Here is a 27,119-nt window from a genome sequence, read left to right as displayed (position 1 = left end):
CAGCTATTTATTGCCGAATGTCAGTGTGTTGGTCTGGTCTATGAAAAGGGGTGAATTATATAGTTTTTGTAATGATTTCAAGCTTTTGGCGCAATTTGAGCCTTAGTATTTACTTGGTTCCCAGTACAACATGCTGACACTACCAATTTGGCAGAAGCCTCATGCAAGAGGGCTGATTCTCCTGCCTCAGAATCGCAATCTCCTGTATGTAGAGACTGTTGATCTGTTTTTGTTTGCTTTCTCTCATGATTTAAAAACTTCACATGTAAGTTTTGTCCAGTGTTGACAGCTCTGCATATTGGATATTTTCCATTTTGTGCATTGTGAAAACAAAATTCATACCAATCTTTGTAAACCTTTCATCAAACTGTACACCAATACCACACCTTTTTCTGATACAACAGATATTTTAATTATGTTTAAATGTTTTATTCCAAAATGTCTGCTGTATGATACTCGTTCTGAATTCAAAAGATTACTTGATGGAAAAGACCACAGGAACATCACCATTCTTCAAAAATATGATATTTCAGCCAGCTCTAAACATTTACTTGCAATATTTAAAGTAGATGGAGATCCCATTCTCTCCCCTATCCTCTTGCTTCCTTGTTTTTATCGTCCTCCTCGATGCTCTCACTCCAGTTATTACTCAGTATGAAACTCCTCCTGCAGGAATTGGTACCCCGACTGCTGCTCAATGCTCGAGAGCTATAAAATGTATCAAATCCTCTTGCACTTGTAATCACCTTATCATAAACTTTAAGCTTCCTACTTTGTGGATAACAATGTTAATATGATAAATCAGTTCTAGGAAAGCTATGAATAAAGAGAAAATTTTGAAGTGGAAATATTCATGTAAGAAATTGCTGCTTTTAATTTTTGTATGTGCTGAATTTCATGCGTGCATGTTTCATGTAATATTTCTTCATGTTACTTAAATTTCAATTAGGACCATATACCCATCTCTAAATATTTTTTATAATTATTTTTAAATGGTTCTGAACATGGGATGATAAATATTATCGTTTTGGGTACTGTTGAGGGGGATGACTCATCAGGGGAGAGCAGCAGCAGCCAGGTTCATGGCACCATGGCTGGCTCTGCTGGACAGGAGGGCAGAAAAAAGAGTGGGAGAACAATAGTGATAGGGGATTCGGTTGTAAGGGGAATAGATAGGCGTTTCTGCGGCCGCAACTGAGACTCCAGGATGGTATGTTGCCTCCTTGGTGCAAGGGTCAAGGATGTCTCGGAGCGGGTGCAGGACATTCTGAAAAGGGAGGGTGAACAGCCAGTTGTCGTGATGTATATAGGTACCAACGATATAGGTAAAAAACGGGATGAGGTCCTACGAGACGAATTTAGGGAGCTAGGAGTTAAATTAAAAAGTAGGACCTCAAAATTAGTAACCTCAGGATTGCTACCAGTGCCATGTGCTAATCAGAGTAGAAAATCGCAGGATAGCTCAGATGAATACGTGGCTTGAGAAATGGTGCAGTAGGGAGGGATTCAAATTCCTGGGACATTGGAACCGGTTCTGGGGGAGGTGGGACCAGTACAAACCGGACGGTCTGCACCTGGGCATGACCGGAACCAATGTTCGAGGGGGAGTGTTTGCTAGTGCTGTTTGGGAGGAGTTAAGCTAATATGGCAGGGGGATGGGAACCTATGCAGGGAGACAGAGGGGAATAAAATGGAGACAGAAACAAAAGATAGAAAGGAGAATAGTAAAAGTGGAGGGCAGAGAAACCCAAGGCAAAAAATAAAAAGGGCCACTTTACAGCAGAATTCTAAAGAGTCAAAGTGTGTTAAAAAGACAAGCCTAAAGGCTCTGCCTCAATGCGAGGCGTATTCGGAATAAGATGGACGAACTAACTGTGCAGATAGCAGTTAATGGGGATGATGTGATTGGCATCACGGAGACATGGCTCCAGGGTGACCAAGGCTGGGAACTCAATATCCAGGGGTATTCAGCATTTAGGAAGTATAGACTAAATATATTCAAACAGGAGTTAGATGAAGTCCTTACTACTAGGGGAATCAAGGGGTATGGTGAGAAAGCAGGAATGGGGTACTGAAGTTGCATGTTCAGCCATGAACTCATTAAATGGCGGTGCAGGCTAGAAGGGCCGAATGGCCTACTCCTGCACCTATTTTCTATGTTTCTATGCCTCTAAAGGAAATGGAGGCGGGGTGGCTTTGCTGGTTAAAGAGGAAATTAATGCAATTGTAAGGAAGGACATTAGCTTGGATGATGTGGAATCGGTATGGGTGGAGCTACGGAATACCAAAGGGCAGAAAACGCTAGTGGGAGTTGTGTACAGGCCACCAAATAGTAGTAGTGAGGTTGGGGACAGCATCAAACAAGAAATAAGGGATGTGTGCAATAAAGGTACAGCAGTAATCATGGGCGACTTTAATCTACATATTGATTGGGCTAACCTAACTGGTAGCAACGCGGTGGAGGAGGATTTCCTGGAGTGTATTAGGGATGGTTTTCTAGACCGATATGTCGAGGAACCAACCAGAGAGCTGGCCATTCTAGACTGGGTGATGTGTAATGAGAAGGGACTAATTAGCAATCTTGTTGTGCGAGACCCCTTGGGGAAGAGTGACCATAATATGGTAGAATTCTTTATTAAGGTAGAGAGTGACAAAGTTAATTCAGAATCTAGGGTCCTGAACTTAAGGAAAGGTAACTTTGATGGTATGAGGTGTGAATTGGCTAGAATAGACTGGCAAATGATACTTAAAGGGTTGATGGTGGATAGGCAATGGCAAACATTTAAAGATCACATGGATGAACTTCAGCAATTGTACATCCCTGTCTGGAGTAAAAATAAAACGGGGAAGGTGGCTCAACTGTGGCTAACAAAGGAAATTAAGGATAGTGTTAAATACAAGGAAGAGGCAGACAAATTAGCCAGAAAAAGTAGCAAGCCGGAGGTCTGCGAGAAATTTGGAATACAGCAGAGGAGGACAAAGGGTTTAATTAAGACGGGTAAAGGAAGCTTGCCGGAAACATAAAAAATGACTACAAAAGCTTCTATAGATATGTGAAGAGTAAAAGATTAGTGAAGACAAATGTAGGCCCCTTGCAGTCGGATTCGGGTGAATTTATAATGGGGAACAAAAATGGCAGACCAATTGAACAAGTACTTTGGTTCTGTCTTCACAAAGGAAGACACAAATAACCTTCCCGATGTACTAGGGGTCCGAAGGTCTAGTGAGAAGGAGGAACTGAAGGATATCCTTATTAGGTGGGAAATCTTGTTGGGGAAATTGATGGGATTGAAGGCCGATAAATCCCCAGGGCCTGATAGTCTACATCCCAGAGTACTTAAGGAAGTGACCCTCGAAATAGTGGATGCATTGGTAATTTTCCAACAGTCTATCGACTCTGGATCAGTTCCTATGGACTGGAGGGTTGCTAATGTAACACCACTTTTTAAAAAAGGAGGGAATGAGAAAACTGGTAATTATAGACCAGTTAGCCTGACATCAGTAGTGGAGAAAATGTTGGAATCAATCATTAAAGATGAAATAGTAGCACATTTGGAAAGCAGTGGTGGGATTGGTCCAAGTCAGCATGGATTTATGAAGGGGAAATCATGCTTGACAAATCTTCTGGAATTTTTTGAGGATGTAACTAGTAGAGTAGACAGGGGAGAACCAGTGGATGTGGTGTATTTGGACTTTCAAAAGGCTTTTGACAAGGTCCCACACAAGATTGGTGTGCAAAATCAAAGCACATGGTATTGGGGGTAATGTACTAACATGAATAGAGAACTGGTTGGCAGACAGGAAGCAGAGAGTCGGGATTAACGGGTCCTTTTCAGAATGGCAGGCAATGACGAGTGGAGTGCCGCAGAGCTCAGTGCTGGGACCCCAGTTCTTTACAAATATATATTCATGATTTAGATGATGGAATTGAGTGTAATATCTCCAAGTTTGCAGATGACACTAAACTGGGTGGCGGTGTGAGCTGTGAGGATTACGCTAAGAGGCTGCAGGGTAATTTGGACAGGTTAGGCGAGTGGGCAAATGCATGGCAGATGCAGTATAATGTGGATAAATGTGAGGTTATCCACTTTGGGGGCAAAAACACAAAGGCAGAATATTATCTGAATGGTGACAGATTAGGAAAAGGGGAGGTGCAGCGAGACCTGGGTGTCATGGTTCATCAGTCATTGAAGGATGGCTTGCAGGTACAGCAGGCGGTGAAGAAGGCAATGGTATGTTGGCCTTCATAGCAAGGGGATTTGAGTATAGGAGCAGGGAAGTCTTCCTGCAGTTATAGAGGGCCTTGGTGAGGCCTCACCTGGAATATTGTGTTCAGTTTTGGTCTCCTAATCTGAGGAAGGAGGTTCTTGCTATTGAGGGAGTGCAGCGGAGGTTCACCAGACTGATTTCTGGGATGGCAGGACTGACATATGGGGAGAGACTGGATCGACTGGGCCTGTATTCACTGGAGTTTAGAAGGATGAGAGGGGATCTCATAGAATCACACAAAATTCTGACGGGACTGGACAGATTAGATGCGGGAAGAATGTTCCCGATGTTGGGGAAATCCGGAACCAGGGGACGTAGTCTTAGGATAAGGGGTAAGCCATTTAGGACTGAGATGAGGAGAAACTTCTTCACTCAGAGAGTTGTTAACCTAAAGAATTCTCTACCGCAGAGAGTTGTTGATGCAGGTTCATTGGATATATTCAAGACAGAGTTAGATATGGCCCTTGCGGCTAAAGGGAACAAGGGGTATCGAGAGAAAGCAGGAACGGGGTACTGAAGGAATGATCAGCCATGATCTTATTGAATGGTGGTGCAGGCTCGAAGGACCGGATGGCTTACTCCTGCAACTATTTTCTATGTTTCTATTATAAGTCTTTGCCAATCATGGCATATAATAAATATACCCACTCGTGGTTGGCTTTAACTCTTCTTTCTTAGCCAATTATTCTTTTGTTTAAAAAAAAAACTTTCAGACCTCATGGGAGATTTGTATTTCAGCAAAACCTTCCAGTCTAGTTATTGTAACTGGAGGTTTGTCCGTGACTAGAAATAAAGAGCTGAAATTTATACTGGAGTGGAGTTAAGTTGATTTGTATTTGCTTGATTTGCAAAGGGAGCAAATATTGATTATATATTAAAATTGGTGAGACCTTTGCTAATAAATACTTTCCTTTTAAGAGCAAGTATTCTAATACTGTTGTGATTTCTGTCAAGTAAATTGTCTCAACGGGAGCAGTATAAAAAAACCTATTGCAGAAAGGGATCTGTGGATGCCTTGAGCGAATTCTCTATTAGAGAATGGGCCACAAGTTGTGTTTTAGTGAAAGTAGGAACTATTTTGTTTAGTTTGAACAAAGCATGCCCATGTGGAAACAGTTTAAAATTACTCCGTACACACCAGTAATTCAAAGACATATTTAAGTCCAGTTCCTAAAAAGTCTTGCACTGAGATTATTTTATCTTTCTAAGTATATATTGAGTGTTTCATCAATCGGTTTGCTTTTTTGTATTTGAAACAAAATGTGAAAATATCAACAGTTCTTGATTGACTTTATATCCGAGGATGTTGCACAGTAATTGCTGCATGTTTAGGAATTCATATGTAAATTTTCTGAAGACATCTTGGGCTCGATTTTTGCCGACTTTGCGACCGGGTTTTCGCCACGATTTGACCCCCCGCGGCAAAAACTCGATTGTCAGGATTGTCAGGCTTCTTTATGCGGTGGTAATTCCACGTACTGCCGGGGAGAGGTGCGCCAACATGAAATGACGTGCAACGTCATGGATTGCGATACCGTCGGACTTGTGGCACTCTCCGCCACATCCAGAATACCGGCGTGTCAAACCTGTCTGTGCAGCCCTGCCAGCAGCGGTAAGTACGAAGACCTGCAAAAATGGTAAGTTAAAGTTTTTATTTTTAAATTCTTTTTCAACGATTTAGTAGGTAAGGGGTTTTGTATGTTTTTTGCAATTTTTTGTTTTTGTTTTTCCCCCTCCCAAGGCCTCCCTTGCAGCGCTATCTGCCCCGGACTAAAGTTGCCGAAACTCGCGGTTTGTGCCACGAATCCTCGTGCTACGCCGACTTTACCGATGACATAAAGGCCAAAATTTAGGCCTAAAAACGGTACCGCAGCGAAAACGGTAATTTTGGCGTACAACTACCGTTTTCGCCGACAACCGAAAATCTAGCCCCTTGTATTTTAGAGTTGGACCTTTGTGATTAGTATTACCGCGAACAAATTAGTTTGTGATATGTATTTTGTTAAACCTTGACATTCATTGGGTTAGGATTAAAGCAGAAACTTGAATCCTGTTTGACTTGTCATACATTGGTTTCATTTCCAAGAAATTTCTGATAAACTTGAATTAAGCTGTACATCAATATAATCAGAAATTTGAGTGTTACTGATTAGATCTTTATACTGATGCAGTTCATCCATAGACTTTTATGACTTCTTGAGTTTTTATCTTCAGTTCACTTTTCTTTAGCCGGTAGCTTTTAAAGGAAGCAATTACTAGATGGTAGGATCAGTCGTTTGCCCCTGTATTCAGATCCATAGTTTATTTTTGCACTGTTGTAATTTGTGCATTAAGATGCTGTTCATTTTCAGATTTTATTATAACAGCAGTGAGTCACCATGGAAAAAAGCTACATTCCTGCCTCGCTGCTTTAAACTGTAAACGTGGGAGTGTGTGTGTATGTGGGAGGGGTGGCGGTGGCGGTGAGGAGGAGGGGTTCGGGAAAGGCCATTATTGTGTTGAATTGCATAGTGAGAATATGTTCCTTTTTAAAACAAAATAAAAATAAAAATTGCATTGAGCTTTGCTGGTAACTTTTTTCTGCTGAAAATGAGAATTAAATTAGTCATGCTAATGTTGTTACTTACACATGGTAATTATCTAATTTTCTTTTAACAGGATTAGTAAGTACTAGAAAATTGTACTTTCTAAGACCAGTGTCAATAACTTTGATAGTAAAATGCAATTTTAATTGGAGAGTATGACTTCATTCATATACCTTGCATTTATACTTCACTTAAGGGCTGAGTAAAGTTCTCCTTCGATTAAAAATGAAGGCAAGTTAATCCATCAATCTGAAGTAACTGTTTACTGAGGTATGGATAAATTGGAAAAATAATACAATCATCTCCAATTTTTCATGTTATTCACAGATCAATGAGCATTGCAATTAATATCACAATGAAATTGATTTGTTGCATTATTTATCAGGATTTGACAGACTATTTCATGGCAACATCCCTTCAGTCTGTTATAATTGTCCAATACAAGTACTGTGCACTCTTTCTACACATCGTTTCAGTAAAATAGCTGATGGAGTGGTTGCATTCTCAAAGTCCAGATTTTGGCCCGTTGAAACGCAAATGTTAAAGATACAAGTTCTGCCTACCACCTACTGACCAATCTCTGTCAAGTACAGCAGTAGTTTAGAGAAAGAAAACCATCTGTGAAATGGTACTTCAGTTTATCAGTTGCCTTCTACTTTTCATTCCAGATGACGGGGACTGAAAGTAGTTGGAACTAACGAATTTCCTTTTCATACCTATATTTATCTGAAATTGGAAGCAACAACTTGTATTGCTGCAGGTCAAATACTGCAACTTTTTCCAGTCTGCTATGAGTTAGTAGGTTGTAAGTTCATTAGTGCTGCTCCTCCTGATCACATTCTTGATGAGATGAATTGGTTTGCCCAGCATGCTGTGCCACCGGGCCATGTTAAAAGAAGTCTTATTCAAATCAACTAGCCATCATGCTAATTATTGACTTACTGCAGATGTGTATATATATATATGTGTATATAATGTACATTAAAAAAAAATCTATGACTAAGTAAAGGAAGTGTATCAAGAGAAGTGTATACAAGATACTAAATACAGAGAAAATAATTTTATTACTCCATTTAATACTAAGTCGTTTTCACCAAACAATTATTAACTATAAACCTGTAGTTCACTTTATTGGACCTGTTTTATATGGCACCGAACATGCTTGGTGATCATCATAGGCAGTCCCTCAAATGAAGACGACGTGCTCCCACTCTAAAAGTGAGTTCTCAAGTGACTGTACAGTCCAATACGGGAATTACAGTCTCTGTCACAGGTGGGACAGACAGTCGTTGAAAGAAAGAGTGGACGGGGAGTCTGGTTTTCTGCACGCTCCTTCCGCTGTCTGCGCTTGGTTTCTGCATGCTCTCGGCGATGAGACTCTGTGCTCAACGCCCTCCTGGATGCTCTTCCTCCACTTAGGGCGGTCTTGGGCCAGGGATTCCCAGGTGTCGGTGGGGATGTTACATTTTATCAAGGAGGCTTTGAGGGTGTCTTTGAAACGTATCCTCTGCCCACCTGGGGCTCGCTTGCCATGTAGAAGTTCCGAGTAGAGCGCTTGCTTTGGGAGTCTCGTGTGGGGCATGCGGATGACGTGGCTGGTCGAGTGTTGTCAGTGCTTCGATGCTGGGAATGTTGGCCAGATCGAGAACACAGACGTTGGTGCATCTATCCTCCCAGTGGATTTGTAGGATTTTGCGGAGGCAGCGCTGGTGGTACTTCTCTGGCGCTTTGAAGTGTCTACTGAATATGGTCCACGTCTCTGAGCCATAGAGGAGGGCGGGTATCACTACTGCCCTGTAGACCATAAGCTTGGTGCCAAATTTGAAGTCCTGGTCTACAAACATGCTCTTCCTCAGGCGATCGAAGGCTGCGCTGGCACACTGGAGGTGGTGTTGGACCTCGTCATCGATGTCTGCCCTTGTTGGTAGTAGGCTCCCAAGGTATGGAAAATGGTTCACATTGTCCAAGGCCATGGATTTTGATGACCAGTGGCCAGTGCTGTTCAGTGGGCTCAGGATGGTGGAGGACCTTTGTCTTATGGATGTTTAGCTTAAGGCCCATGCTTTCGTACGCCTCGGTGAAGGTGTTGACGATGGCTTCGAGTACGGCCTCTTGAGTGTGCGTAGACTGCGTACAGTATGACAGAGGATTGGACGACCTGAGTAGTAATCTCAGGATTGCTACTAGTGCCACGTGCTAGTCAGAGTAGGAATCACAGGATAGCTCAGATGAATACGTGGCTTGAGCAGTGCTGCAGCAGGGAGGGATTCAAATTCCTGGGGCATTGGAACCGGTTCTGGGGGAGGTGGGACCAGTACAAACCGGATAGTCTGCACCTGGACAGGACCGGAACCAATATCCTCGGGCGGGGGGGGGTGTTTGCTAGTGCTATTTGGGAGGAGTTAAACTAATATGGCAGGGGGATGGGAACCTATGCAGGGAGACAGAGGGAAATAAAATAGAGACAGAAGCAAAAGATAGAAAGGAGAATAGTAAAAGTGGAGGGCAGAGAAACCCAAAGCAAAAAACAAAAAGGGCCACTTTGCAACAACATTTTAAAGAGTCAAACTGTATTAAAAAAAACAAGCCTGAAGGCTCTGTGCCTCAATGCGAGGAGTATTCAGAATAAGGTTGACGAATTAACAGCGCAGATAGCAGTTAACGAATACGATATGATTGGCATCACGGAAACATGGCTCCAGGGTGACCAAGGCTGGGAACTCAACATCCAAAGGTATTCAGCATTTAGGAAGGATAGACAGAAAGGAAAAGGAGGTGGGGTGGCGTTGCTGGTTAAAGAGGAAATTAATGCAATTGTAAGGAAGGACATTAGCTTGGATGATGTGGAATCGGTATAGGTGGAGCTACGGAATACAAAAGGGCAGAAAACGCTAGTGGGAGTTGTGTACAGGTCACCAAATAGCAGTAGTGAGGTTGGGGACAGTATCAAACAAGAAATAAGGGATGTGTTCAATAAAGGTACAGCAGTAATCATGGGCGACTTTAATCTACATATTGATTGGGCTAACCTAACTGGTAGCAATGCGGTGGAGGAGGATTTCCTGGAGTGTATTAGGGATGGTTTTCTCGACCAATATGTCAACCAACCAGAGAGCTGGCCATCCTAGACTGGGTGATGTGTAACGAGAAGGGACTAATTAGCAATCTTGTTGTGCGAGGCCCCTTGGGTCAGAGTGAGCATAATATGGTAGAATTCTTTATTAAGATGGAGAGTGACAAAGTTAATTCAGAAACTAGGGTCCTGAACTTAAGGAAAGGTAACTTTGACGGTATGAGGCACGAATTGACTAGATTAGACTGGCAAAGGATACTTAAAGGGTTGATGGTGGATTGGCAATGGCAAACCATGAAAGATCACATGGATGAACTTCAACAATTGTACATCCCTGTCTGGAGTAAAAATAAAACGGGGAAGGTGGCTCAACCGTGGCTAACAATGGAAATTAAGGATAGTGTTAAATCCAAGGAAGAGGCATACAAATTAGCCAGAAAAAGCAGCAAACCTGAGGACTGGCAGAAATTTAGAATTCAGCAGAGGAGAACAAAGGGTTTAATTAAGAGGAAGCTTGCCGTAAACATAAAAACTGACTGCAAAAGCTTCTATAGATATGTAAAGAGAAAAAGATTGGTGAAGACAAACGTAGGTCCCTTGCAGTTGGATTCGGGTGAATTTATAATGGGGAACAAAGAAATGGCAGACCAATTGAACAAGTACTTCGGTTCTGTCTTCACAAAGGAAGACACAAATAACCTTCCGGATGTACTGGGGACCGAGGGTCTAGTTAGAAGGAGGAACTGAAGGATATCCTTATTAGGTGGGAAATTGTGTTGGGGAAATTGACGGGATTGAAGGCCGATAAATCCCCAGGGCCTGATAGTCTACATCCCAGGGTACTTAAGGAAGTGGCCCTCGAAATAGTGGATGCATTGGTGATAATTTTCCAACAGTCTATCGACTCTGGATCAGTTCCTATGGACTGGAGGGTTGCTAATGTAACACCACTTTTTAAAAAAGGAGGGATAGAGAAAACGGTAATTATAGACCGGTTAGCCTGACATCAGTAGTGGGGAAAATGTTGGAATCAATCATTAAGGATGAAATAGCAGCACATTTGGAAAGCAGTGACAGGATCGGTCCAAGTCAGCATGGATTTATGAAAGGGAAATCATGCTTGACAAATCTTCTGGAATTTTTTGAGATGTAACTAGTAGAGTGGACAAGGGAGAACCAGTGGATGTCGTGTATTTGGACTTTCAAAAGGCTTTTGACAAGGTTCCACACAAGAGATTGGTGTGCAAAATCAAAGCACATGGTGTTGGGGGTAATGTACTGATGTGGATAGAGAACTGGTTGGCAGATAGGAAGCAGAGAGTTGTGATTAATGGGTCCTTTTCAGAATGGCAGGCAGTGACGAGTGGCGTGCCGCAGGGCTCAGTGTTGGGACCCCAGTTCTTTACAATATATATTAATGATTTAGATGATGGAATTGAGTGTAATATCTCCAAGTTTGCAGATGACACTAAACTGGGTGGCGGTGTGAGCTGTGAGGAGGACGCTAAGAGGCTGCAGGGTGACTTGGACAGGTTAGGCAAGTGGGCAAATACATGGCAGATGCAGTATAATGTGGATAAATGTGAGGTTATCCACTTTGGGGGCAAAAACACAAAGGCAGAATATTATCTGAATGGCGGCAGATTAGGAAAAGGGGAGGTGCAACGAGACCTGGGGGTCATGGTTGATCAGTCACTGAAAGTGGGCATGCAGGTACAGCAGGCGGTGAAGAAGGCAAATAGTATGTTGGCCTTCATAGCTAGGGTATTTGAATGCAGGAGCAGGGAGGTCTTACTGCAGTTGTACAGGGCCTTAGTGAGGCCTCACCTGGAATATTGTGTTCAGTTTTGGTCTCCTAATCTGAGTAAGGACGTTCTTGCTATTGAGGGAGTGCAGCGAAGGTTCCCCAGACTAATTCCAAGGATGGCTGGACTGTCATATGAGGAGAGACTGGATCAACTGGGCCTTTATTCACTGGAGTTTAGAAAGATGAGAGAGGATCTCATAGAAACGTATAAGTTTCTGACAGGACTGGACAGATTAGATGCCGGAAGAATATTCCCGATGTTGGGGAAGTCCAGAACCAGGGGACATAGCCTTAGGATAAGGGGTAGGCCATTTAGGACTGAGATGAGGAGGAACTTCTTCACTCAGAGTTGTTAACCTATGGAATTTCCTGCCGCAGAGAGTTGTTGATGCCAGTTCATTGGATATATTCAAGAGGGAGTTAGATATGGCCCTTTCGGCTAAGGGGATCAAGGGGTATGGAGAGAAAGCAGGAAAGGGGTACTGAGGGAATGATCAGCCATGATCTTATTGAATGGCGGTGCAGGCTCGAAGGGCCAAATGGCCTACTCCTGCACCTATTTTCTATGTTTCTATGTTTCTTGGATCTAGCCTGGAGGCGACGTAGGTTGAACAGGTTCCCATTGGTTCTATAATTTAGTTGCACTTCAGTGGGGAACTTGTTGATATAGAGATGGATCATTGCAGCAAGGAAGATCAAGAAGAGCGTTGGTGCGATGAAGCAGCCCTGCTTGACCCCGGTCCGGACATGGATTGGGTCTGTGGTGGATCCGTTGGTCAGGATCATGGCTTGCATGTCGTTGTGGAGCAGACGGAGGATGGTGACAAACTTATGGGGCAGCAGAAATGGAGGAGGGTGCTCCATAGTCCCTCACAGGTTGACCGTGTCAAAGGCCCTTGTGAAGTCAAAGACCATGTACAAGGGTTGGTGCTGTTTCCTGCATTTCTCTTATAGTTGTCGCACGGTGATAATCATGTCCGTGTACCCGTTAGTGGACGGAATCCGCATTGTGACTCTGGGAGGAGCTCTTCAGCCACAGGGAATAATAGATGGTTGAGGAGGATTCTTGCAATGACTTTCCCAGTGGCCGAAAGCAGGGAGATTTCTCTGTAGTTGCTGCAGCCTTGGTGAGCTACAGTATTCACTGACGTGGTTTAGTGGACATTTTTGGTGTGTGTTTGCTCCACAAGTCTGTCAGTGTGTTAATTTTGCAGTAAGTCGCAGTGAGTTCCATTGTGTTGTACCTAATATGTAATGGATGACTTTAAGCAGGTTATTTAATACAAAAGCACTCTGCAAATATACATTCAGTAATGGAAGTCAAGTGTTTGCATTCTAATACATGCTGACCTGTTGGTATGTGGTCAGCTAAAATGGAGTGCAGTCCACTGTGAACATTGGCAAATGGAAGCTGAAATGAGTTGTGTTCGGAGTTGCAAAAAAAATTGAGTGGGCGAGAGGCTCGAGTGTCAGGCTGAGAAAGAATGAAATCTGGTGCCCGATTGATGAGAGTGAATTTGCGGTGTGAACAAAACAATGAGAAACAAGGATCAAGAATTGGAAGTGAAGTATCCTGAAGTCAGATATCCAGAAGATAATTGCAAACAGCAGCTGTAGGGAGAAGGACAGAATTTGTGTTGCTGGGAAGAATTTAGTGGGTATGGGGGTGGGGTGGCCGAAAGCGATAGAACTAATTTATTTTTAAGTTTTCATTATTGCTGAGACAAGAACAAGTGAGTGCGGGAAGAAATTGTTTTTTTTTAAAGAAAGGCATGAAAGAGAACAGAGAACAAATGAGGAAAACTCATAAGGGGATTGCTTTGTTGTACTATTGTTTACTTTCTTTGACTTGTGCCTTTTAACTTTAATCTCAATTGGCTGTAGAGTACTGGTGCTTTGCTTTACCAGATGTGAATTTGCCAATGGTCAAGAATAAAGTGGGGTGTCTAACGGCTTGTTTCTGATGGAACTTAAACATTCCAAAGCATTGTCAGTTATTGTGTAGCCATGGCGTCACTGGTCCACGTTTGTTCATTTTATAGAGACGATTTGGACTTGGGCATAGGAAACACTACCTCGATTTAGTAACAACACAAAAGAAGGGGATTTGGCAAACAGCGAAACCCACAGGTAGCAGATGCAATTTAATGTGGTTAAGTGTGAGGCAATATATTTTAAGGAAAAATGAGTAATAATTCTTATTTATATAACCCTATAAGGTAGTAAAGCAGCCCAAGGCGCTTCACAACAATTTTACAATATGTCCGCTGTTGACCATTGATGGAAAGAGAGAAAAAGTGTGAGAAGGAAGTGTAAAAAGAGGTTAAAGGCTCGGGTCCAAAGTGGCAGCCAAAATACGCATGCAGATCATGGGGGTATGCACTCAGTTGCAAGACACTGAAGGATGTGGATGAACAGAGACATCTATGAAAATTGAATTTCATAATTCCATGAATCATAGAATCATACAGCATAGAAGGTGGCCATTTGGCTCATCGTGCCTGTACCAGCTCTTTCAAAGAGCTATCCGATTAGTCCCACACCTCCACGCTTTACCCATTGCCCTGTAAATCTTTCCTTTTCAAGTATATATCCAATTCCATTTTGAAAGTTACTATTGAATCTGCTTTCAGGCAGTGCATTCCAGATCATCAGAACTTGCTGCATAAAAATATTTCTCATCTCCCCGCTGGTTCTTTTGCCAATTATCTTAAATTTGTGTCCTCTGGTTACCGACCCTCCTGCCAGTGGGGGAAAAAGGTTTCAATGCGTTCAAAGAGAAAAACCATTTCCTTTGCTTGGAAAATCAATGACAAGGTTGTCAGCAGTTTAAAATACACATTGAGGAGAGGAATTAGGAAAAATTCTTTGCTCAGAATTTTTAGAGCATAGGCTAGCTTACTATAGTAGTTGGAACAGAAACCATTATATCCTTTAACGGAAATATGGATAAATCTTCGAAGCAGTGGATGATGCAAAGTTCTGCGTAGAGCGCAGGGCGGGCCTACGGACTAGATTTGAATTGCTCTATCAAAGAGCTGCGACCGACATGATGGGCCAAATGGCCTTCTATGTTGTAAAATTCAGTGGTTTACATACATAACATACACCACACAGAATTTAACTCAACAAAGAATTACATTGAGGTGTTGGCTTTTCCCCTGTAAAACCAATGGGATTGTAGAATTTACAATTGAATGGATACATATTTTTAATAAAATTGAGCTCAAAATGCAGCTTTTCAGAGTAGCCAATTCGTGTTTATGATGCCATATGGACTGGGAATTTGTTTTTACTGCTTTAAAGGTTGTTTGAAAGGGAAAAGAATCAGTCGTCTTTTCATCAGAGTTTTTTTTTGTATATATGAAGAAAGTAACAATCTTACTTCAAATTTTTTAAGAAGTCAGTTTTATTGTCTGCATGCAGGGTCTCCTTTCCTGCCTAGCTGCTCCAGTGGCGTCATTTACAGGTAGTGTGCAAGAGTTATCAAACCATAGGGTGTGGCGGCACAACTTAAAGCCTCTGGAACTGCCCAGGGAGCTATGTTCTGCAACTACCCAACTCTGGGAGAGCATGCTATAGGCTGGGAAATTTGCATTGCTTTCCTGGGTCCTGGCGCTCAGACTGATTTAAAGTTTCTCCTGGACCAGCTGCTCTGGAGTACTTGCCATGTTTTGGGATCATTCGAGAGGCCTGGCATGGAAGGCGACCCTATGGGCCCAAGTTTCCCAAAATAAAAATAATGGTGCTTACTCACCTGGACGCCCATTTTTTTTTTAGGCCCCTCGGTGCTGAAAATAAAAATCCAAAGTTTTCTTAATCCTACACACCTTCTGGCGCCGGCGCTACCCGATTCCATCTGGCAGGGCGGGACTTCAAGTGTGCACCTGGAACGCACAGCGCATGCTGTTCAAGAAAAAAAACAAAAAACCGCCACCGAAGGCGCATGCGTAAAAAAAAAAAATGAAGAAAATCAAAAAAAAAAATCACTGCACATGCGCACAAAAAAAAAACTCGACCAACTCATTGCACATCGGCAACGCCCATGTGCAGAAAAAGAAAACTTTGTGCCCTTTTAGGAGACTTCAATTGGCTGATAGTCCAGCAGCAGTCACTCCAGCTTTGGCTTAGTTTTATTTGGATTTCTTTTATTTTCCTACCGTCACTCCAGCAGCAGTCAACACTGGCTTTGGATTTTGGAGCATTAATGGTGAGTTTTGTTTTATCTGATTTATTTTTAAGATGCATAAAGTGTATATAAAATAGCAGGGGAGGCCCTTCGGCTGGGGATAGGAGCGGACCAGCGCAGATTTCTGTACCTAAAGGTAAGGGTTTTTCCTACGGTGCTTCTAGGGTCTGTGCTCCGGTTTAAACATTTTTTTTCGGGAGGAAACTTAGCCTTATGCCCAGAAATGGCGCGGGAGCCTTCTTTACAGGTACACCAACGCCAGAATGTTTGGCGCCAAACGTTCTGGCGGTAGTAGTAGATGCTGGTACCCCAACATTGGGGAATCTTCAAACTGTGCTTCAGTGCCAGAAATATCACCGGGTGCCGAAAAAACGGCGCCCGGTGCTGGGGAAAATTTCGGCCTATGTGTGGGTCCCTACTTTGATTGATTGAGATTTATGTCTTCAAAATAAAGTCTAAGAAATTTAAGGTAAAACTATTTTGATTTTGAAAAATGAATATTTTGAAGGTTAAAAACTGCTCCCATATTCTTTCCTCCCCTATTCAGTTTGCAATACGGAATCAATGAGCCAAAAATTGTTTTAAACCTTTGTGCACCATGGGATCATTTGCTTGTCTGCTACTGTGATGCCACTGGCAGGTATACTCATCCCCATTTGTACTTCCTAAATTTGGATGCTGTTTTCCAAATATAGACCTTTCATTGGCTGCAAACCTGAAAATAGTTTTCTAGCCAATAAATACTTAAGAAGTTGCTTACATCTCCCAAATGAACAGTGAAAGCAAAGAGGCAGAAGAAAGGTAAGTGGGGAAGGCTTGAATAGGGAAAATTCAGTTAAAATGAGTAGAAAAGACAAATAAATGTTTTATTTTTAGAATCGAGCATAGAGAACCAGGTGTGGAGGAGGAAGAACAACAAATTAAGCACAGGTAAACTGGATTTATTTTTTTAAAACAATAAATCAGTGTTTAAATTGAGTAGTTTAGAGTGAAAATAGTTATTCCTGATTAGTTATATTAAAATGATAATCACATAGGGTCCGAAATTGGTTGTCCGCCCATTTCTCGGCGGTATGCCGGTGGTATGTCGTTCCATATCGCTGGGACAGAGTGCTGGTAAAATTGGTCCAGGCAGTCCTGAGCGATGCGTCAGCGGAGTACGACAGGCGGTCTGCTCTGTCGGTGCGTAAGTTGACTGGGACTCGGGACTATTCAGGCCCCAAGTTCTGCGCATGCGCGCTCTTCCATCGACCTCCGCCGCCCCCCCCACTCCACCAATGAGAAGAGCAGTCCGTAGGCCAGAGACTGCCAATGTACATTTAGATTTTTAATTGTTGTGCGGTGTTTTTGATTTATTTATAATACTTATATTGTTATTTATTTTTGCATTTTTCTGAGGGGGGGTGGGTGCGGAATAAATGAATAGATTTATCGGCGGGGGTGGGGGGGCAGGGCAGAGTAGATCTGGGGGGAGAGAAATAGATTGCTGGGAGGTGGGGGTGGGAGGGCATTCGATCGCTCAGGGGTTGGGGGAATGATTAGATCGCGGCGGGGGGGAGGGAGGAACATTGTAGTTTACATACCACTGACATACGATCGGCATAAAAGCACCTTTTTTCAGACGGTGTGCAGCTCCAGTGGTATATCGGCGGTATGCTACCAATTTTGGACTTTTAGGTGGTCGGTATGCATACCACCCAGCGGTATGTCGCTGATGAATTTCCCGCCGGGCAGTATGTTGGTATTTTTCAATCCATTTCATGATTTTGGACGGTATGTTGGAGGTCACCAATTTCGGCAGATGTCCCATCAATTTCGGGCCCCTAATGTGAATTTAAAAAAACCAAAATGCAATCTCAACATCCAAACATAATTTTTGCCTTGAACATTAACAGCCAATGTTTCAATGCGAATCATTTTTGTCTTAACCATATATGTCTGTGGCTGCAATCCCTTCAAAGTGACTGGTATTAATTTCAAAATATTACCAGTAAGTGTTTCTTTCTTCTCTCACTCCATTTGATGGATCACTTTTTTTTTAAAGGGAGAATTAACATTTTTATTTTAACATTTTAATGAAAGGCATCTAGATCTCAAATTAAATGTTTTAAGTTAGAACTTTGTTTGAGTCACTGAAATAATAACAGTTCACAACTTTAGTGAGCTGCGTGAGCTTTCATATTTCTTAGAAACAAATCTTTCCTAATCCTATGTTATTTGTCATAACTATATTTAAGTCTCTGTTGGCAATGTAGTTTAAGATGAAATAGTTTTCGTCTTGATTTTTAAAAAACATCCTGGTATGATAACAGAAGAAAAGATAGCCCTCAAGCCTATTTAGTTCTTGTTACATTAGCTTTTAATTAAGAAAAACAACTAGTTAGAGGCAGTATTTTTTCTCCATTAATGTAAGTGTGTAATGAAGATTTATTTTGGAAGTGACCTTCACTGTATTAGCAGAAACAGTAATCAGCAGAATTAATAGAATAATCAAATTATACACAGAACCATAAATCATCATGAATAGTGCTGTCAGAGTTCAGCTATTAATGGGTCTTATTGTTTAGCAGCTGCATTAAAAATTGCTTCCACTGATTTGTGTCTTGATAGGAACTGAAATGGCATTTAAAGACTATATGAAGCAGTATGATGCAAGGTCTGAAGTTTCTGCAGTTGTTAATTTAATCATAATGTGATTTGATACTGCAAGGCTAAAGGTGAGAGCAAGTACAGTTTTAGCATCCTCTTTCAGCAAACGCACACACATCACTGGTAATGGTAGCAGCTAGTTAGATATTTCAAATGACATAACTTTTTTTTTGGGGCGGGGGGGTGTTAATAGCATTAGAACTCTATACAGACCACAATTATCTGAATGGTTTTCTGTATACAATTAAGATTGGGATAACAGTTGTCTGTGATTTATTAATGCAAAGGGTAATAGGGATGGCCTTTATTTCTTCATTTAATGGTGTGTGTGGTTCAGTTTAAACCCTTTTGGGGGAAGAAGTAAAATCCATGAGCCATCCTGTAGTCATTAACCTTAGAGAAGAAAACATGCTTGCCCATAAAAGTGACCTATCAATTAGTTTCTCATTTCTGAATCCAAGAAGATGGGTGGGAAAGCAAAAAATCTGCAAAGAGATATTAGACAGGCTAAGTGAGTGGGCAAGCATTTGGCAGATGGAGTATAATGTGGGAAAGTGTGAGGTTATCCACTTTGGTGGGGAAAAATTAAAAAAGCAAATTATTATTTAAATGAGAGAAATTACAGAATGCTGCAGTACAGAGGGACCTGGGGGTCCTTGTGCATGAAACACAAAGTTAGTATGCAGGTACAGCAAGAATTCAGGAAGGCCAATGGAATGTTGGCCTTTATTTCAAGGGGGATGAAGTATAAAAGCAGAGAAGTCCTGCTATAACTGTACAGGGTATTGGTGAGGCCACACCTAGAGTACTGTGTACAGTTTTGGTCACCTTATTTAAGGAGGGATATACTTGCATTGGAGGCTGTTCAGAGAAGGTTCACTAGTTGATCTCGGAGATGAAGGGGTTGACTTATGAAGAAAGGTTGAGTAGTTTGGGCCTACACTCATTGGAGTTTAGAAGAATGAGAGGTGATCTTATTGAAACTTATAAGATATTGAAGGGGCTTGACAAGGTAGATGCAAAGAGGATGTTTCCCCTCGTGGGGGAATCTAGAACTAGAGGGCATATTCAGAATAAGGGGTCGCCCATTTTGAACTGAAATGAGGAGGAATTTCTTCTGAGGGTCATAAATCTGTAGAATTCTCGGCCCCAAAGAGGTGATTTAACTGGCCTAGCTTTAATTTTAAGATTCTGGCCCCTTGTTCTACATTCCCCACCATAGGAATTCATTTCTCTGTATCTAGCCCATCAAATCCTTTTATCATTTTAAACATCTCGATTCGATCACTTGTCAATATTCTAAGAACAAGAGAATGTATTTGAATATACTTAAAGTGGAGATAGACAGATTTTTGAGCGATAAGGGAGTGAAGGATTATGGGAAGTGGAGCTGAGCCCAGGATCTGATCAGCCATGATCTTAGTAAATGGCAGAGCAGGCTTGAGGAGCCAGATGGCCTACTCTTGCTTCTATTTCTTAAGTTCTTATGTTCTCTTGTATGTATCTGTGTTTACAAGATGCTATTACAGTCAATGCTTTATTTCTATTGGTCAGGCAGATCCAGATTTTTACTTGTTTGCTTATAGTCCGTTATACTCTTTAGCAGCCGTTAGCCATAAAATCACAAGGTAAATATATATGATGAAGGCAATTCAGCCTATTTTGGCTCCTCCACCCAACAAAAATCTATCCCGGTCTTGAAAATTTCAATTTACTCAGTATCCAGTCTTTTGCGGGAAAGAGTTCCAGATTTTCACAACCCTTTGTGTGTGGGAAGAAATGCTTCCTGATTTAACTGGCCTAGCTCTAATTTTAAGATTCTGGCCCCTTGTTCTACATTCCCCACCATAGGAATTCATTTCTCTGTATCTAGCCCATCAAATCCTTTTATCATTTTAAACATCTCAATTCGATCACTTGTCAATATTCTAAGAACAAGAGAATGCAAGCCAAGTTGTCGTTATAATTTAACCCTTTAAGTCCTGGTACCAATTAATTATTAGGAGTATGTGCCAGGCTTGTGAAAATAACTCCCCTCAAATTGCTTTCTACCATTGGCAGAATCCTAAATACTAACCATGCACATGTCACAAACCTAAAATATTAACCAGATATGTTAAAGTAAAAAAACATGAAATCCAATACTAAAGTTAACAAGCTGGTGTGCATTAAAGCTTAAAAGAAACTAAAATAAATGTAACAGTGCTCCACGATAGAACTTGGATTGTCTTTCTCTTGAATATTCATTTGAAAATATACCTCATAAAAAAAAAAATTAGATAACTTGTCAGTTTCTTAAAAAGAACTTGGTAAATAATGCTTTGCCTCCCAATGAGGGCCATCATCTCTGCCACATTTTTGTGGCAAAGTACTGAAACACAAATAGTGTTCCTTATCAAACTCTTGCACCAGACCCTGAGAGTGAACCGTGATCCTTGTCAGCTGGAAGTGTATGAATGCTTTCATATAGCGTTTAGTGGTATGTTAGTGCCACAAATCTTTACGACACACCAAAGTAAACTTGCTGGATTTGCTATGGCTGGCTCCTTGGGAAGGCAAATTTTATAATCTTCCTGATGGTTGGCCATAGTGAATTTAACAAGTTTATTTTGGGGTTGGTATGGCTCAAGTGTAGCACTGGCATGTCACTAAAACCAATGTAAAAGCATCTGTTGCTTGGAATTTTATTCAGCTTGACCCTTTCAGAACTGCAGGATCTGATATCCCACTAAGGCAGGAAGAAGCTTGCATTTATATAGAATCTTATCAAGACCTTGGGACACCTCAAAATGTTTCACATCCAATAAATTAACTTATTAATTAAATTTCATCATTATGTAGACATTCCTACTGACTGCAGATATGAAATACGACAAATCCAATTTAAACTACACACTAATTCACACAGCAAAAAGCATTTAAGTGTTAATCTGCTGGTGCCTGGTTCAACTTTAGACTTAAAGGCAAGAAAATGCAATTCGCCTTAAAGCTGTGTTGAAACTGCTTTATTTTAATTCTGTATGCAGGCCTATTTGGTGGGGGGGTGGGTGGTTTGCCTCTCCTTCACTTAGTCTTGGGTCCTGATGCATCCTGCTGGCCCACTGAAAGCAAAGGATACTGGAAACTACAGTGAAGATAACCACTAGATATCTGGTTCTTTGACCTGTGACTGTTTCAGTGATAGGACCAAAAGATGCTCCACCATTCGTACATTTAAGTCTCTACTACTATTACAGCAACGACACCTACTTGAAAAACACCCCAAACTTGCTTCGCAGGAGCATAATTAGACACTAAGGGCTCAATTTTGGCCAAGAGTTGCTCCGTTTTATTTTGGAGTAACTTGGTTTTTCTGGCGTAACTTTAAAAATCCCCATTATCTCCAATCAATTTGCACCATCGTAACTGAGTTAGTTACGATTTTTTTAGTTTCGTTTTTTTTTCTCAAAAGGGGGCGTTACCAGCCACCTACGCCAGTTCTGCCCATTTCGGCAACTTTGGCCAGTTAATAGTTACTCCAAATCTACTTAGGCCAGTGTATGTGGCCACTTCAGAAAACCCTTGCGGAGAGTTATAGAAATCGGCGCAGGTAGGTACATCGGAGGCCATTCGGCCTGGGCTAGGGGCGAAAAGCGGAGAGGGACCTGCCTGCACCCAAACCACCAAGCCGCACAAACCACCAAATCTTGCAAACAAAAAGTACTAATAATTCAATAAGAAATAAAAAATTGAAGTAAGTCCTACCTTCATCTTCAAACTTGGCCCGGGAAGGCAGCGGGCCGGCTGGTGTGGGAGGCCACGTGGGCAGGAGAATGGATAGCGCTCCTACCTGCCGATGATTTTTATCAGTTCTCCTGCCCGCCCACCCCTAGCCCTGGCCAAGTGACCTCCCGCTTTCTAAGAGATCGATCGCACCGGGAGGCCACTCGGCCTGGGTTAGGGGCGGGAGCGATTCAACTGGCTGGCATCGGGTCCCACAGAGCAGCTGCAGCAAGCACACGGAGAGACTGGGAGCGAGGAGCTGCTGCGCATGCACGGACACTCCACTGCGCATGTGCAGACGTCCCGGCACAGTTTTCGGTGCAGAACGCTGCGCCATGCTGCGAGACTACAGGGAAGAGGCCGGACAGTGGCCAAAGTGGGAAGGAAGAGGCCAGACAAGAAGCCAGAGTTAGAGGGTTAAGGGGCTGAAGGAAGTTACAGATGGGGAGGGGCGAGGCCATGGAGGGATGTGAACATGAGGATGAGAATTTTAAAATGGTGGCTTTATTGGACAGGGAGTCACTATGTCAGCAAACACAGGAGTGATGATTGAATGCAACTTGTTGCGGGTTAGGATATGGACAGCGGAGTTTTGGATGAACTCAAGTTTAAAAGAGGGCAGAATATAGGAGGCCGGTAAGGAAAGCATTGGAATCGTCGCGTCTGGACATAACAGAAACATGAATGAGATTTTCAGCAGCAGATCAGCTGAGTCGGGAGGAGATGGGCATTGTTACGGGGTGGAATAGGCGGTGTTTGTGACAGAGGATATAGGATTGAAAGATCAGCTTAGGGTCAAATAGGATGGCAAGGTTGTGAACAGTCTGGTTTAGCCTGAGCTAGTAGCCAGGGAGTTGGATGGAATTGATGGCAAGCGAACGGAGTTTGATGTGGGGACTGAATGTAACGACTTTGATCTTCCAAATGTTTTAATTGGAGGAAATTGCAGCCCATCCAGTTGGATGTCGGACAAGCAGTTTAACAATACAAGCAGTGGAGGAGGTTGAGAGAGGTGGTGGTAAGGTAGAGCTGGGTGTTGTTACATGTGAATCCTGACATCATTTCTTTGGATGATGTTGCCGAGGAGCAGCATGTTCATGAGAAATAGGAGAGAACCAAGGATAGATCCTTGGGGAACTCTAGAGGTTAACTATGTGGGAGCAGGAATCGAAGCCATTGCAGGAGACCTTCTGGCTATGACTGGGTAGGTAAGACTGGAACCAGGCAAGGCAGCTCCACTCAGCTGGACAACAAAGGAGAGGCAATGGAGGAGAGTGTTGTGGTCAACTGTGCCAAAGGCTGCAGAGAGATTGAGAAGGATGAGGAGTGATTATGTATAATAGTAACAGTCACAGGATGTCATTTTTGACTTTGATTCGGGCTGTGGCAGGGGCCGAAACCTGATTCGAAAGGTTCAAACATGGAGAAAAGTGGGAACCAATTTGGGAGGCGACAACGTGTTCAAGTGGAGAGAGAGGTTGGTGATGGGGTCATAGTTTGCAAAGACAAAGGGGTTAAAGGTGAATTTTTTGAGAAACTGGGTTATGATGGCAAATTTGAATGGATGTGGGAAAGTACCTGAGTAGTGGGAACCATTAACAACATCAGCTAGTATGGGACCCTGGAAGGGAAATTGTATGGTCATCAGATTAGTGGGAATAGAGTTGAAAGTGCTTAAATCTCTTCCTTAAGTAGCACTTACATGGATCTAAATATCATCTGGAGAAACAGACTTGCCTTTAAGACAGGAACTATGGAACAGTTTGTCCCAGATTTAACTGAAATCATGGAAAAGGCACTAAAAAGATGAAGGAATTGGCTTCACAAGTTTGGGTCATTTTTCATTGACTAATGTCCAACTGACACAAAAAAAGCTTGTGCAACAACCTGATAATTATAAATTGGTGCTTGTCACAGTTATATTTGCTTGCCCTACGCAGGCATATTTTATTGTTAGACCATAGACATGATACAAATAGAACATCCCACAGGAGGCTTGGATGTTAAAATATTCTACTTCGACTCTACTACTGTTATGCCTCTTAACTTTGTGTTTTCAATTCTAAAGTTTCAAGGTCAATCGTAGGACATTTTTCCTGCTCCTCCACGGACCCTTTATGCACGCGATATCTTCCATCTTGAGGCTTCTAACCAGGCTTTATTAGAAAAGACCTAGATGACCAGTACACCTTAATTTTCTTTGAGATTGGAACCATTAATGTGATCACAAGGTAATTACAAATGAGAGAGGTTATTATTTCCTAACATCAGCCCTAAACTTTTATTAGCTTAAATAATTCCCCTTGTCTTACTCTAGCTATTTACATTAAAGTAATATTCTGGATTTACCTTTTCCATTCCCCTAGCTGTCTTGAACTCAGTAAAATTACCGCTCTGATGCCTTCTTTCAGGCTGAAAAATCTATGTTGCTCCCATCTTTTCACATAACTCAGCCTTTTGATATTCAAAATCAGCCCCATGGTTCTCCCTTGCCCTGCCTCCCGAATGTCACCCTTGTGTTTCAACAACCAGAACTGGACATTATGTTCAAGATGTAGTCTGACTAGAGCATGTACAGTTTGGTCACAACTTCCTCTGATTTGTAATCTACTGATTTGGGTGCGGTTCACCATTTTATTGACTTTGTCTGGATTGGTTGGGCATGTTGAGTGTCAAGTCTACAACTCCCAGGTCTAGGTTAAATTTCATCGGTCATTGTTTTGCCCACTTAGAAATTACAGAATGAGTTGCATAAAACATCTGAGCTGCCTCCTCTGATTGGAGTGCCCCACCTAGTTTGACATCATCTGCAGATTTGACCACTTTGCTTTTAAATTTTAGTCCAGGTCAGTTACATTAATAACAGTTTTGGTCCCAACATCAAGCCCTGCGTCATATCACTGCGGAAGAATGAAAGAAAGACTTGCATTTATAGAGTGCCTTTCATGTCCTTGTCATGCTCCGAAGTGCTTCACAACTAATGAAGTACTTTTGAAGTGCACTCACTGTTGAAATGGGGCAGCCAAAATGCATGCTGCAAGATCCCACAAGCAGGAACGAGATAGGTTACCAGATGATCTGCTAGAGTAGCAAGCTGATGGATAAATGTTAGCCAAGGCACCTGGAGAACTCCGCTACTGCTCCTTGAATAGTGCCATGCGATCTTTTGCGTCCACTTGAGATGCCAGACGGCACTTCGGTTTATCATATCCGAAACATGGCACCTCCGACAGTGCAGCAGTGTTCAGTACTGTACTGAAGTGTCAGCCCATATTCTGTTCTCAAGTCTCTGGATTGTAACTTGAACCCACAACCTCTGATTAGAGGCAAGCGCGCTAACACTGAATCTCATCCTGACATAACTCCCTTAATGAGAACTTGTTTTCCACTCTTCAACCAATTTCTTATCCATTCCGAATCTGTATCCCTACAGATTTGAATTTAACATCAGGCAGTCGGAGAATAACCGTGTCAAAATAACCGTGAGGCTGATGGCACTTGCCATTATTTTTGCGCAAATGGTACAACAAATTCACATACAGGGCAGTTAAACTCAAATATCCAAAAATTGCTGAGAGAGTTGTGCCGTTAGCTTCACGAAAACAGCATCTCACTTTCTGTCTCACCATTGAAATGCATTGAATGGCGTGAAGTTGCTGTATTTGTGCGGTAGATATGAACTAAACTCACCATAGAAAGTTAAGTACCCTATTAACGATGTGGTAAGTGTTAATTACTGTCAAAAACCCTCTCTGGCACTGAAAATTAACTATTAAGAGTGTGGAATTTAATTCCTTCAGATTTTAATTGTTGGAGATTCTAAAAATGTTAACTTCAAAATTAATGTTCCTTTTTCTTTTTTTTCTCTCCGAATCCAATCCTTCATTCCCTCAATTTATTTCTCTTTCTCTACATGATTTGGCATTGAATTTGCCCACTCTAATTTCCACTTCTTTCTCAGCCTTTGGGCTGTTTATTTCACAATCCTTCAATCTGGTTAAGGAGATACACAGTTGCTTGTCCTGTTCACCCGGGCCACAGATGCCCTATTTTCATCGCTGTGATGTTATCAGCTCGCACTTACAGCAACTTGCCACGTAAACATTTTCAAAAACTGGACATGCAAGGGCAAGTCTGCCATTGGATGACCTACGGCAAATTATGGCCAATGATTATCAATTCCTCTCAAACCTCCTCCTTAGACTCGGTACTCGAGGATAACTGTCATTGATTCCTGGGGCACCACTTGTTTTGAGCCCTTTTAGCTTGTCTGGACTTCCACTTCATTCATATCGAGTCCTTGATTTTAATTAACTTGGCTCCATTTGGGAAGGACATGTTGCTCATGTCTTCTCATCAATACTTGGAGGAAATAATCACTCAGAATATTTACTATTTTGTGCTTGTCTTTAGTTTCAAGCTCGTTGGCATTTTTGTTAAGAGTTTTCATCTCTTCTCCGACTGCCTTATTAGTGTTGTTGTCCTAAAATAATTTTTCCCATATTGTGTTTAGCTTCAACTGCTATGTTTGTTTTCTGAGTCCCTCTTTAGCCTTCTGATTACCCTTTTAAAGTGTTTCTGCTGTGAACCCGAATTTCTTTCCTGCAGGATTTGTAGAGGGTATCTTTTGCTTATTTTACTTTTGATTTGTTTGGTAATCCATGTAGGGCACTATATGTAACTTAAAAGTTTTATAGCTGAAGTGAATAGCACTCCTGTCACCCCTCAAGGTATGATGAGTAGGCTGAGCAGCCCGTAGCTACATATTCCGACCCACTTACAGCC

The 27,119-nt window shown here is 42.0% G+C and overlaps 1 protein-coding gene across 1 annotated transcript in view; it reads left to right on the top strand.

Moving 5' to 3' along the window:
* Positions 1-27,119, top strand: part of chm (CHM Rab escort protein) — a 189,500-nt gene that overhangs the window by 94,287 nt on the left and 68,094 nt on the right. The window lies entirely within an intron of this gene.

Source organism: Pristiophorus japonicus, chromosome 6, assembly GCF_044704955.1.
Source record: "Pristiophorus japonicus isolate sPriJap1 chromosome 6, sPriJap1.hap1, whole genome shotgun sequence".
In the NCBI taxonomy this organism is placed as follows: Eukaryota; Metazoa; Chordata; class Chondrichthyes; family Pristiophoridae; genus Pristiophorus; species Pristiophorus japonicus.
Note: the sequence above shows the minus strand (reverse complement) of the source record. Positions and strands in the feature narration are given on the sequence as shown.